The 14356-nt window shown below is 36.7% G+C and overlaps 1 protein-coding gene across 1 annotated transcript in view; it reads right to left on the reverse strand.

Moving 5' to 3' along the window:
- Positions 1 to 14356, reverse strand: part of LOC129218732 (uncharacterized protein K02A2.6-like) — an 83281-nt gene that overhangs the window by 692 nt on the left and 68233 nt on the right. The gene's annotated exons all lie outside the window — the stretch shown is intronic.

Raw genomic sequence — 14356 nt, forward strand, 5'->3', positions numbered from 1 at the left:
CTCTATACACACATATATACATTCTTACTACATCCTTTAAGTTTTAGCAGATCTAATCTGCATACTAGACACACGTTTTACGCACGAGAAAACGCATAAAATTATTTACAAAAAAATTATTTTCTAGAAAACAAGAAGAGGTCCCATGCTATTTTCTTTTTCATGATGTTTTACACATAGCCAGGTACCATAATATATAAAAGGTTTTTTTTCCTAGTGATGCTGTTTTGAGTTAATTGGGATCAAAAAAGTACAATTTTTGAAAATTTGAAAAATATCAAGGCATTTTTCTCCTAAAAAAAATTAAACCTCAAACAAGTTTTGTGCTATTTACGCTCTTCATACTATAAACTTTCAGTATATGTTAAATTTTTTTCGGGGGGGGGGGCGGCTTTTCGGGGGGAAATAACACAGGTTAAACTTGCGCGAAAACGGATAAAATCCATACTTTGCGACCCCTTATCTGAAGAAAGCTACAACCCCCAACCAAAATAACTATGAAGTCATCATCACTAGATACAATACAACCAATAAATATAAACATAACCGTGGGATGGTGTTTCTGTAAAGAGCTAAAGCGCACTGAAATGTGACTTTTAGAATTTTTCTAAAAAAGCGCTGCAAAACCTCAAACTTTGGAAATTTTTAACGAGCGAAAAAATTTTTTTGGAAGGCTAAAAATTTCAGAATGTTCACTTCTCATGACCTACTTTGACATATAAAAAAATTAGAAGAATCAAAAATGGTCACTGCCACACCGTGTCTGAATTTCAAAATAATGGCTCTTAACACAGGGATTCAAGTGAAACACGGCCGATCGCAATGCACCGCTGCGATCGCTATTTCCCCAATTTGAATTCAAGTGTAACATTGCGATTGTCTTCAGTCCCGATTCCCTCGCAAAATTTGCAATTGCTCTCGAGCTCTTGTAAGTCTGGAAAATCTCTCGCAAGTGCAGAAAAACATCAATGGCGTCTGTTTTGAATGCAAAGTTGATTTTAGAATTAATGGAATGTTATTGTTGAAAATTTTCAATTCTAAATTGGCAACTCAATGCAAGACTCGTTTTTTGTTTACCATAGCATTTTTGCAGTAGCCTTCATTTTACATTGGAAGTAAAATATGTTTTATTTACTTAAAATATGCGATACTTCTTCAATTTAACATTGTTTTCATCCACAAAGGCAGTACTTATTTTAATTATGACTTAATACTTGATGGCATAATATTCTGCATAGTCATTATACTACTTCGTAGTTTTGAAGAAATCAACGGAATTTTTTTTCCGGCTGAACAACAATACAAGTTGAATTACGACTGTGATGAGAAATTATAATTAAATTCTCTTCATTGTTGTAATTTTACTAGTTAGTACTATACTAGTTGAGAAAGAAAAAGAAAAGGGATTGTTGAAAGTGAGTAAATTTGTTTAACGTTCACTATCTTACTAATATAAAATCTCAATTCTAGGCTAGTATTTTTCAATTATTTGCTAAAATTGCATTTACTTGCGCATTATGGTACAATAACAAAATGCATCAAACTTAGCTACATGGCCCCGGCATAATTTCCTACTATGACATGCATTGTACTCCCATTAAAAGGTAAATTGTGAAAGTCTGAAATCTGGTAAATGTCGACACTAGTCGGAGCATATCAACATACACATACCAAAGGCATCGGTGATATACTTAATATTTCTGGTGAATCGTCAGTAAAAGTCGACATTCTTTAATTTTGGGGGTTTTGCAGTAACATATATGTACTGCATATCCATGATTTAAAAAAAAGTAATTGGCAGAAACATTTCGCTGTAAATAAATGAAAAAATAAATGACGATTCAAATCCCGTTGTTTTTTTTTTCCAATGAGGAAAAAAATAATGGCAGTACTTCACAAAGGTGCATATGCAAAACGTAGTCAGACAAGGGGGGCAAATTTCGAATTCAGTCGTTTAATACTGGTTTGCGAGGGGGTGATAGTGAAAAGCGAGCAGTGCCAGATGTTTAATTTTTCTGTTATTTTTATATGTCTGTGGCAAATGTTGAAACTGATGCCCTTACTAGTGATGGGCATTATCGAGACCTTTTGATAATCAATATCTTTCCAAATCGAGAACTTGAGCGATTGATAATCCAGATCTTTTGAAATCGAGAACTCCACCTGAGTCAATCAATAACCAAGAATTCGTGACAATAAAAGTTCTCGAGTGATTCGATTATGCCCATCACTAGTCCTTACCCGTCTACCTTCAAGGTTTTACATCAAGTTTGAACAAATTTGAAGAAAATAATTATGGTGAATTTTGCCGCCTTTCAGAAGTTGCCGCCCGTAGCAAGGGCTTGCTCCCATATATGTAGTACAGTCCAACTCACTAAAAATAGCGCAAAGAGACTGCAGCATTTGCTTGTTATATATACCAGAGTGCTCGTAAAAAAAAAGGTTTGTGGAAAAAATCATGAAAATTTATACATACTGAGTTATTTTTATATTTCAATATAACACCAAAGTTAGCTATTTTTTTTGAACTGTCTTATTTCTCTCTTTCTTGTTATTTTTTCAAGGATTTCGTGATATGAAGAACATCGCCAATGGCATCTGCGGCTTAAAATAGTTGGAATTTTTTCTGCACTTTAGAAACTATTGAATACTGTAAGCTCCGCTTAATCGGGTAACGGATAAACGAATAACCCGTTTATACGAATAAAACCTCCTGAAACCGAATATTTCCCCATAGATGCAATACTAAAGATCCCCGCTTAATCGAATATTTTCCCCGGATAATCGAAAAATATTAATCAGCTTTCACAAACCATTTTGATGAGAAACATTTTGAATTCATTAGAAAGAAATTAAGTAAGAAAACTTATTGTTTGCATTCGACGAACCTCACCGGTCGACCGGTGAGTAACGGGTTACTAACCGTAACGTTCTATCATCTTTCGGTTACCATTTTAAGCTGTTGATTGGTTGATTAAAGCACGTGATCGGTTAACTGGTTGAGCCGGTTGCAAGCAAGCATCGAGTTAAACTATAAAGTAATATTTATTGCCAACTATCTTTACATTTAAAAAAATAGCGCAGTCGATAACCTGATTAAATAACACAAATAAATATTGTACACTATTTAGACGATGATAAATTGACAAATATTTAATGTAAGATACGGTAGATAAGGAGGGAGAAAAGGGTGTCAGAAAGTGTTCCCAAAAGATCTTGAGCGAGCAATCGCCTATTATAGAATTTTTCAAAAAACAATGTTGTTCTGAAAAAAAAAAGTGCCAAAAATCAAGATTTCATTACTGAAGTTGTAAGCTACTTCTCATAATTTTCATACGTGCTTGTAATATACTTGTTTATATAAGAAATTATTTTGTTGTTTATTTAGCTTATTTATAAAACTTAAGAAATAACATTAATTATTTCCCTTAAAAACTTGTTTTTTATTATTATGTTTTAAGACAAGTTGTAAATTTAAAAAGATAAATAAAATTTCCCCGCTTAATCAAATAATGTTTCTTGGAACCGACGATATTCGATTAAGCCGGTCTGACAGTATGTCCAAGGCTTAAGGCTTAGAGCTACAATATCCTTGGAAGTATATGTCGGAAATGATTTAACATTCGCTTCAACAAATATAATTTCTAAATCCTCCTAAACTCCACAAATTTTTTAAAAAAAGGCTGTGTCACTTTTTCTCAGGATTTATGTCTTTTTTTTTTTTAATTTAAAATGTTAATGAAATTTTTCGAGAATTAGAATAATGTTTTCTGCAGTGGAAATTGACAGAAATTTTATGACTGACAAAAATATTGCTCGCTTGAAGCGGGGTTTGCTCGATAAGGTGAGTTACGCTCTTATAGGCTTAACATTGTACCAGCCAAAGCTTTTTGATTCCCTCGCTAAATCCAAGTTCTCGTTAAAACAGGGCTCGTTATAAGCAAATTCGACTGTATTAACCAGATACACTACAAGAAATGGTTCCATAGGTAATTTAGACCTTTTAGTAAATAGACAAGTGCTCGAACAAGATGCAGGCGCGGATCCACGGGAGGGGAACTGCTGGAACGTTCCCCCTCCAAAATCCCAAGTGTACCTAAAAATTTTCAAAAGAGAGTACGTACGGGAAAATAATTCTGTTTTTCAAAATTTGAACTATAAGAAAGGCGCCAGAAAAAGTAAGGAGAGAATTTCAAAAGCGGATCTAAAAAGAGGAACTGCTGGAATGTCCCCCCCCCCCCACACACACACTTTAGAACGTGAACTAAGGCACCAGGAAAAGCAATTAGGCTACAACAGAAACGGATCCATGGAGGGAACTGGGGGAACCTTCTCCTCTCCTCAAAACCCCCATATATACCTAAAAATTTTCACAATAGAGTGTAGAAAATATCTTCTGTTTTATAGAACTTAAACTCGAGGAAAAGCTCCAGAAAATTTGATCAAACAATAGCAGAGGCGGATCCCTGGAAGGGAACTGGGGGAACGTTCCCCTTCCTCTAAATTCTCATGTGTACTTAAAAATTTTCACAACGTATTACAGCGCAGTTTTCCAGTTATATAGAACTTTAGCTTGAAGAAAGGCGCAAGAAAAAGATAGGAGAGAATTGCAAAAGCAGATCTAAAGAGGAGAACTGGGAATGTTTCCCTCTTCCCTGCATAAAAATAAATAAATAAATAAAGACAAACCTGTTTAAACTGTTTTTTTGCATTTATTTGGTGAAGGATTGATCATTATATTTAAAGCTACTGCAATTCAGTGGCGCTATTAGAGGTGGAGGCTGGAGGGAGGGGGGGACACAGGGCGACAGGATCCGTGATCCCCCAGACGGCCGAGTAGAATGTTTTTGTAAAACATTTCCTATAATTAAAGAGAACAATAGAACGTACCTTGGAAACAGTCGCCTTTTTTAGTCGGTCTAAAAATAAGAAAGTCTTCTAATGTCGGAAGTCCGCTTCCTCTGCCAATACCTTTAAAGCGCGTCTCAAATCTTGTTTTCAGGACTTCAATTTTGAAAATTTTAAAGGGGAGAACTACCTAACACCTCGCATTCTAATAACATCGAGAATCGTTTAAAATTGCTTTTTTGGAGCTTCAATTTTGAAAAATTGCCAAACCCCTGACGTTACCAAATATGGTCTACAGTCATTTTTTTAAGATGTCGATAACGAAAAATTTACGGACAAAGGTCCGAATGCTCCTGTAGAAAATCTGAACACTAAAAAATTAAGGTTTTGAAAAATTTAATGGGGAAAGCGTTTAAATCCTTTATCACCGAATATCGCTTAAAAACTTCGTTTTCTAGGACTTCAATTTCGAAACATTTTTTGGGAAAAGCCCCAGAACCGAAGTATTGTCAAAGTTAGTCTGTAACTGCGTTTTTGGAAATTCAATTTCAGAAAATTTAGCGGAGGGATTTTCGATTTAAATCTATTTTACAAAAAAAACGGAGGCAGCCCCCCAAAAAAATCCCATCTCTGACCCTACCATCAATAAATATCGCCTATAATTGCGTTTTTAAAACTTTAATTTCCGCAGGCGGCCCCCAAACCTTTCTTTTTCGTAACATCACCAGACCAGAGGCCGTCTAAAACTGCGTCCTTAAGACTAAAATTTCAACATTTTTTTCAACAACCGCCCTATCAGATGGTGAAAATTTTAAAAGTGCACCCTCTATAAAACTTTTGTGGTTGAACCACTGGTGCAAATATTATTTCCTTTAAGCACATACAAATAGAAAAATGAACAAACTTTTTAAACTAATTATTTAAGAATTGTACTTTTAGAATTTGTAATGAATACATTTTTTTCATAAGAGGCATTAAGAAGCAGTAGATACGTTGTAAAACTCAATATTTATGGTTATTTTTTAATGAGTAATTTCATATAACTCCCCCACCCCCATAAACATACTTGCTAGAAAAGTTCCCCTCCCAAATCCATAGTCTAGATCCGCCCCTGACAAGATGTGCAGAAACAACTTCTGCCGTAGCCTCTGATAGGATGGAAACAGCATTGTATCCTCGATGGCTATGTTTTTGCCCATTTACTTCAAAATTTGCACAGTCGGTGGCTGCAGCTGAGTTTTGCATCTAGTTATATTACAATATGCTTCCTTCGCCCTATATCCGGCACTTGATGTACGAGAGAATAACCTGCAATTGTACCAGACAGTCTGTTTATCACATCCAAAGACTGCAGTTTGGTTCTTATTAGAACTCATCAGTCTGGAATAGTGTGAACAACCGAGCTGGAGGCAGATATCCACTCATTGGAGCTGAGAACGCCAACAAACTGGTAGACAAAGTAAATTTATCTCACCAGTGAGTGTCCGCAGCATGGTGCGGTTCGACTTGTGGTGGGTTATACAGCATGTAGCTCTGTAATACTACATGAAGTACATGGCTGGTTTAAGGCCAATGTATGCCTTTATGTGCGGCAGTGATGGGAAAATTGTATTACAGCAATGCATTTGAATTTTTAAATCTCAGACTTGTTTACGCAGGGCCAACGAGAGACCATTGCAGCCTAGTCGAAAACTAGGGGTCACAGCTCAGAGTTTTATGAGGAGAGTGGGGGCTGGGGACCAAACTAACAACAGGTTCGCCTTGGCTCTCAGCAGCCCTGCTTTTTACCCCAAAAGCAAACCAATTCCCACTATTACTCCGTATCCCTGAAACAGCTATAGTCTAGAGGGAAAAAGATTCCAAATTCCTAGAATTTCAAAGCTTCCAACTTGTATCTCCTAACCTAAAATTCGCCTGACACTGCAACCCCGGTTATAAGTAAACCTTCACCTCCATATAAAAAATTTCTCGTTATGCTACAATGCCCCAAAAAAAAAAAACCCTTTGTGTCCATTTCCAGGGCTAGCAGGCCCCTTGTGAGCCAGCTTCAAAGTTTTTGCCTGGCACATGGCTGTCCAAAGAGAAGGATGAGCAGGGCATCCCCCGCAGGGCGGGAGTGAAGACATGACAGCGAGCTCTAAACTGAGCTTTAGCTGCATTAAAATGTATTCTTTTTACTTTTATTCAGTACTAGTGCTACCCACACGGCTTTGCCCATAGTAGAAAATTAAAAGGTCATTTGGTTCGCCTTTACATTTAAATAATGTATGGTGAATTTCTCGCCAATTCGCTTGCCCATGTTACAGTTCCGCGTTATGATGATTTCGTAATTTACTATTCCACATTGTGATAATTTGTTCGGAGAAATTTTCTGAAAATTGGAATAGAAAAAGAACAAAATTGAATTTTTTAAAAATCGCTTCGAGGTGCACACCCTCATGCTCACAAACTTTGCTAAATTTCATGAAAATTGGCCAAATGGTCTAGGTGCTATGCGAGTCACAGAGATCCAGACAAAGAGACTTTCAGCTTTATTATTAGTACAGATTTAATTTAAAATACTAACACATTCCTATCTTTTTTAATAAAAGGAAAGATAACATGGTCAGTCTCTTTGGACGGCCCTGCCCCTGCTTTCCTACCCTCTGTGCGGCCTTGGTCAGGCCCGGATCTACATACTCGCAGACCCTGCAGTGTGTGTGGGGAGGGGGGCATGCCACTGAAAGTGCCCCCCGGCCCTTAGTTACATAGAAATTTAGTAGGCAGTTAGCCGCCGTGTTGATTTTTGACAGGGGGCCTCAAAATTGATAGATTCGGGCCCGGCCCTTGTCATACTGTGTTCTTTCATTGTTCGTATTACAGTACATGTAGGTGTAATTAGTTTTATAATTTTGTATTTGAATAAAATTTCTTTTTTGAAGCTACACTTATTTCAGGGTAACAAGAAATTAGTTTACATTTTACTGATGAAAAAACAACTGACTTCCCTTAATAACAAATAAGATATACTGCAATCACACCTGTTTAAACGAAATCAAAGAGACCTATTATGATCTAGATGAACTAAAATAAGTAAAATACAGTAAAAATGTGTTTAGTTGAAGTAAAAAGAACTTATCTCTGCACAATGTGTATCAGCATTTCGAAACTAGGTGCATCTTATCAATGTGATTATTTGTAACTATTCTAGAAATTGTCTCCAACTTTTGAATTTAAACTTGTACATAACCCAAACTATTAACAAAAACTCTCATTTTGCTTCATAAGTAAACATATTTTTACTTATTACTTGTGCAAATGTATTCAACGTAGGGGGAAAAAAAACATGTTCAAATCAAACAGATATTACAATAGGCAGTTTAAATTCAAAATTCTCTAAGTATTATTCAATTGTCGTTGTGAGAAAATTATTTGAAAATCTTTGATCCTCATTAGATTCATTCTCATCGGATGATTATCAAATCGTAATTTTCCTTTAAACATCATGCGTGTTATTCAAAACAAATACAATGTGCATGTGGAACATATAGAGCATTTCTTAAACGGCAACATTTTTTATCCAGTTTGCTTTCTTTTCCAACTGTAGAACTGAAAGTTGAAAAAAAAAATTAGCACGGAATATATCCATTACGCGAGCGAACATGAATTCAACATCAAAACAAATATTGCATCACGATTTTAACCATCTCAAACCCAGGGAGCTCAAACCTAATTCTCTCATTGGTTGACATCAGTTAATCGCTCCAAGTACATGCGATTATCATCGACCAGTAGCTCCTACCCCCGACTTCTCACTTGCGATTGTCCAAATTGTTTCACTTGAATTCGACTGCCAACAGCGATTGCAAATCCCGTCGATTGCGATTGGGTAGTGTTTCACTTGAATCCAGCCATTAGTTCAATATGCATAGGCGGACTTAAGACTGAGTTCCTGGGGGGCAGGGTTTTTTTTTTTTTTTTTTTTTTTTGAGCAACATTTTTATTGCCCCACCCCTCACTCCCATGTTTTTGTCCGTATCCTGTGATGCATAAGTCCATGCTTTACTTTTTTGTGTGTGGTTTTCATTAATGTGTGTTTTCATGCTGTCCTTTTTGAATTGACCTTAGGAGAGGGAGCTGGTATCAAGAGAGTGATGCAGGGCTGCCTTTTAAGTGGGAAATAGAATATCACCAATTTTAGGGGGCCGGGAGTTTCTTCCCCGGAGGAAAGTTTGTAAAATGGATATAAAATTCTGCATTTTGAAGCCTTATAAAGGTTAATTGGATAGACTTAGAAATTGATAACTAGATTATACAGGTGTACAGTATTGTTTAAACTTTGTAAGAAACAGCCATTTTAAGTTTGAAAGAAAAAATAAACTATAAATTTCTCATTACAAAAACCTTTTTTTAATTATAAGTAGTGCAGAAAACCAAAAGGAATGGAGGTAGTGTATCATTTTTTTTCCTGGCTAATCAGACTAACAATATGGTGTAGAAGTAATTGGAGCCCACTTTGCTTAGGATTTTCAAAGACCTATCTAATTATTTTCAAGGACTCTAGAATAAATAAAATTATTTAACGCACTTCATTTGTACCTTCCAGTCTCTGATATTTTAGTAATTGATTGTAAATTTTTACTGTCCTGTTCTAACTTCGTAAGAAATAGCTATTTTAAATTTAAAAGAAAAAAGAAACCAAAGATTTCTCATGATAACAACTTTTCTTCAGTTGCAAGTGGGGCAGAAAACGAAAAGGAATAAAAGTAGTGTGTATTTTTTCCGTGCTAAACAGATAGACAATATGCAGAAGAAGTAAGATAAAAGCAATCGATACAAAAGAATTTCCAAAGTACTGCATTCGGGATTGAATAAATAGCAATATATGAAACATGTGAGTCACAAAAGCTTATTTCAAATAATATTTTACAAACGTGAGAACCATGATTTTTACATTTTTTTATACAGGATGTGGCAAGGAGCTGAATTTGACATATTTTGGCACTCCTCTCCCTCTACCATTTGTTAGAAATTTTAAAATTTAAGGTTTGTAGCTACACGTTTCCAAATATTCAAGGTTTTCAAGCACTTAAAAATGAAATTTGTTTTTTCAAGCAATTTCGATTTTTTAAGGAACGAATCATTTTTTTTTTTTTTTTTTGGATTTAGGGAGACCCACTTCAAAACAGGGGCCCTAAGCAATAACTTGTTTATGTTATAGGCAAATTCAGCCCTGTTTGTAATTCACTCTTACCTGCAGATTTTTGCTTGATTTTTAACTAAACGGATATTACTCGTCGGAAAATGAGGGAAAATGTAGCGTATAAAGAAGGATTTTTTTTGACAATGTAATACATGATAAGCACTGACCAGACGAGTGACCGAAACAGTGGTTCGATTCAACTCGAATATTGAAGGCAAGGCAGGTACATTCAGTAAGTTACCGCCCTACAGACAAGGCTAAGGCAGAAATACATGAAATACACCGCCAGCTCAGTCAATTCCAGCCGAGGACTGCAGCTTCGTGCTTATTAGCACTCATCAGCCCGGCATAGGTGTGACTGAGCTGGAGGTGGAAAACCTTTTCCACCTCCAGCTCAGTTGAGTGCTAATAAGCACGAAACTGCAGTCCTCGGCTGGAATTGACTGAGCTGGCGGTGTATTTCACGTATCAGTGCTTACTTATTAATTAACTAGCAGTACCCGCACTGCGTTGCTCCTGCTAAGAATTTAAAGGAAGTCCATTGAATAAAAAATCCCCCCCCCCTTCCGATGTGAAATGATCATTTGTCTTCAACTAAAATGCGTACACACCTTTTTTTTTTAAACCTATTAAAGTCTCTTCGGAATTTAAAATTATTTGTCAAAACACATAAAAAGATAACCACTTGCGGCGAACAGCTGGTTCGTCTTTCTATGCAACCAACCCCAAAGGAGGGAAGGGGGAGGTGTATTCTCCACATGGGGCCCATTTTGTCGGAAGATAACAAAAAGCACGTCCGCTTTTTTGTGAATGCTTTATTTTTTCAAAGTCGGAGGGGGGAGGGGGGGCATTGATCGCCCCTTGAAGATCTGTAAATACGGGCTTATCTCTTATTGACTATCTACCTATATCGACCTATATTCAGGGCCGATCCTAGCAGGTGTGCAGGGTGTGCACCGCACAAGGGCGGCCAACGCAAGGGACGGCCGTGGGTTGCATCATATTGTTCTTATAATCAAGCACAATTCATCAAGAATTTCTCACAAGATAACTAATAATAAGTCGAATAAATATGCTGAATTTTAAATGTTCAACTATCAAAGTACGTAACTGTCGATTTCCCGACAGCATTGCATAGTTCAAGAAAAATAGAATATTAAGGAACATTTTGTTGGTCCATTGTTCATTAATATCTACTCTTTACACACATGCTTCATTTGGTTGCAAAATTTGTGACAGAACCGTTAATCAGGCATGGATACAGGGGAGGAGAAATGAGGGAAATGGCCCCCGACCTGAAGCATGAAAGGGTGCCTTCTAAAAGGAGCACCGAGGGCGGCCACTAATGTTTACCCCACCTCCTCCCCCCAACTTTTATAGACCTAAACAATGAAGACATATTTTATTTATAAAAAAAAAAGAAGCTATACTGGTTAGATAGTTTCGTAATCATTTCAACAACAAATTCTGTGTTCAACAATCGTGGACGCGTGGAGAGAAAGTGGATAATTGCAACTCCCTTGGGAGTCGAACATTTTTGAATGACGAACTAAAATTTTGTAATTTTTCCCCCTTTACGGCAATTTTTTCTAATTAAAATCCCGAATGAACTGTCCGGTTTCTGATCAGGTAGGAGGACTCTTTCACCGGGAAGCAAATTTAAATGTGCTCCAAAAAGAAGATCCAAAATGATGCCATCACCTCCTTGACGAGACTAAAGAAGGCTTAAAATTGCGTTTTTAGGACTTGAATTTCAGAAAATTTTGCTGGTTGAACCACCGATCTTAAGGACCCAATTAAGTCTCTGATTCACCCCTTCCACCTTAACTTAATCAAACATAGCCTAAAAATGTAGGTTCTAAAATCCAAAATATGTTTTCAGACGACAGCTTTTCCTAATGTCATCAAAAATTGCTTGATGACATTTTTCGGATTTCTTTTTCGAAATTTTTGCGATGGAGGGCCCTGAATTCATTGTCAAGCATTACTACCAAAGACAGTCTCAATTAGTGTCTTTAAAGAGCAGACGTGGCTCCAAGGGAGAGGCAGGGGGGGGGGGCAATTTCCCCCCTGTCGGAAACGTCTTGCCCCCCCCCCCCCCCGTCGGGGAAAATTTAGTATTTCGTCGGGGAATATGTTTGCTTTGGCGTTTATCGTAAATGATAAAAATTTTCTCATATATGAACTCGAAAAAAAAATTAGTAGAAAAAAGTAGAAGTATCTTATATATATATATATATATATAAAGGAAAAAAAAAATAAATCCCCTTTGAGGCAAGGTTAGCCCGAGTCCGTATAACGTCGTCCAGATGGTGACAAAATATAGCTATTGCTTCGGGGGAAATGGTGTGTTTTGATCCTTGACATTTCTGTTTGTCGATGCAGGGTGTCGATGAGCTGGTTTTGACCTCAGGGTGTCCACTTAGACTAAAAGAGTACCCTCCCCGTCCCTGCAGAATGTAGCGGTGATTACCGGTCAGACCTAAGGCGTCGTCATCGGGTTACGAGACAAATACGTACCGAATGACAATAGCCGAGACGAGAGGAGAAGGGGGGGGGGTGTCATGGGAGAAAAAACATGCTTCGGAGATTTTTGCTTTTCTATTACATTCGCTAAACAGCTCTTCATCAGCATGTCAAGTGTGCAGACGCAGACGCACTCATTGGTGCGTTTTAAAGTACTTTATTTTCACTCAGAAGTTACAAGTAAGTTATTACTATAGTTATTTACAACTTTTCTGATTATTGTTGGATTATTCTGCAACAAAACATATCGATGAGTAAACTATCCTTTTACTTCATACAAGGAAGTGTACTAAAGTAGATTTAATGTTTTAATTTTTTAGTGTAATGATGTCTTGTCGGCAAATGCTAAATGCAGGAAAAAAATTCTTTGGACTAATATAATAAAAGCAAATAGATGTTTAACATTTTAAATACATTTTTCTCAAAAACTTATATTGATCTTGTTTGTAGACTGCATAATAGTTTTGTTGGGAAAGAGGAAGAAATGAGAATGATTTACTAAACATTGGGCTTGGCGAATCAACACACCAAACAATCATTGGATTATTAAACGTCGGGTTGGTGGCATCGGGCGTCGAGTTGGTAACATCGGGTTTGGGTTCTTTTTGAGAAAAATGTCTGGGGGAGGGGGAGGGGCGAACCTTTTGGAAAAGGCAAAATTAAATAAATAAATAAATCATGTGTTAAAAGCAATTGAAAACATACATTTTGCTTCCAAATTTATTTTCTTCAGATGTTATCATGTAGTCGAAACTCATGTTTCTAACTTTAAAGTAAAAGCTGCGCTTAGCCCAGACCGCTGTAATCATTTGATCGGACCAAGTCCAATTCAAAAGTCAACATTCCTTCTTCGAGATCGATCAAACCATCTTACAGACTGATACCAGACTCAATCTTGTTTAAGTTTTTTTTTTTTTGCAAGCTATATTCTATTTTTTTATTACGCTTTTTTTTTTTCCAAGTACTAAAATAGTGTAAAAAAGCAGTGCTGCGCAGTCAGAGTCGGACAGATTTTGGAGACAAAGAGTCTGAGTCGGCATTTGTAGGTTAAAAATTCCAAGAGTCGGAGTCATTTTCCCTCAATGCCTGTAACACTGCCAGTGATTGCGGGGCCGGAGTGAGAGTTGGAGTCGAACTGATTTTAAGGTAAAGGAGTCGGAGTTGAATTGTTTGTCGGTGAGTTGAAGGGGTGATTAAAAACTAATTGTATCGAAAGCCAATGTGAGCAAGAAGCAATGAGTTGTCTTTTCGTTTCCCGCGCTGTATCTCTCTGTCGACTGCTGTCATTGGTTTTTAGAATCAAAAACAATTTTTACTGTGTATTATCTTAATTTTTGAAAGAGTTTATAACTTAAAAAATGTTTTGTTTGCCTACCCAGTAAGCAAAATATCTTGCCTCAGTATTGCATAAAGGTTGACATGCAAGAAAAATCATCTTGCATTAATACTGCCTCAATGTTGTTATGTTACTCCCTTTATGCTGTCAGCAGGCTGCCACAATATTGACTGACAAGGTGTATGCAGCATAATATCAGGAAAATATCAAGGTAGGCTGCTTTTGTAACATTGCATACGTATTGATATGACAGGATAATATCAAGATGTTGTCATGACAGCATGAAATCAAGGTCTAGGCAAGATGATCTTGCTTTTGTAATCTTGCATACGTATTGATATGACAGGATAATATCAAGATGTTGTCATGACAGCATGAAATCAAGGTCTAGGCAAGATGATCTTGCTTTTGTAATATTGCATACGTATTGGTATGACAGGAAAATATCAGGATACATTGACATG

The sequence above is a fragment of the Uloborus diversus genome, chromosome 3 (genome assembly GCF_026930045.1).
Source record: "Uloborus diversus isolate 005 chromosome 3, Udiv.v.3.1, whole genome shotgun sequence".
Lineage (NCBI taxonomy): Eukaryota > Metazoa > Arthropoda > Arachnida > Araneae > Uloboridae > Uloborus > Uloborus diversus.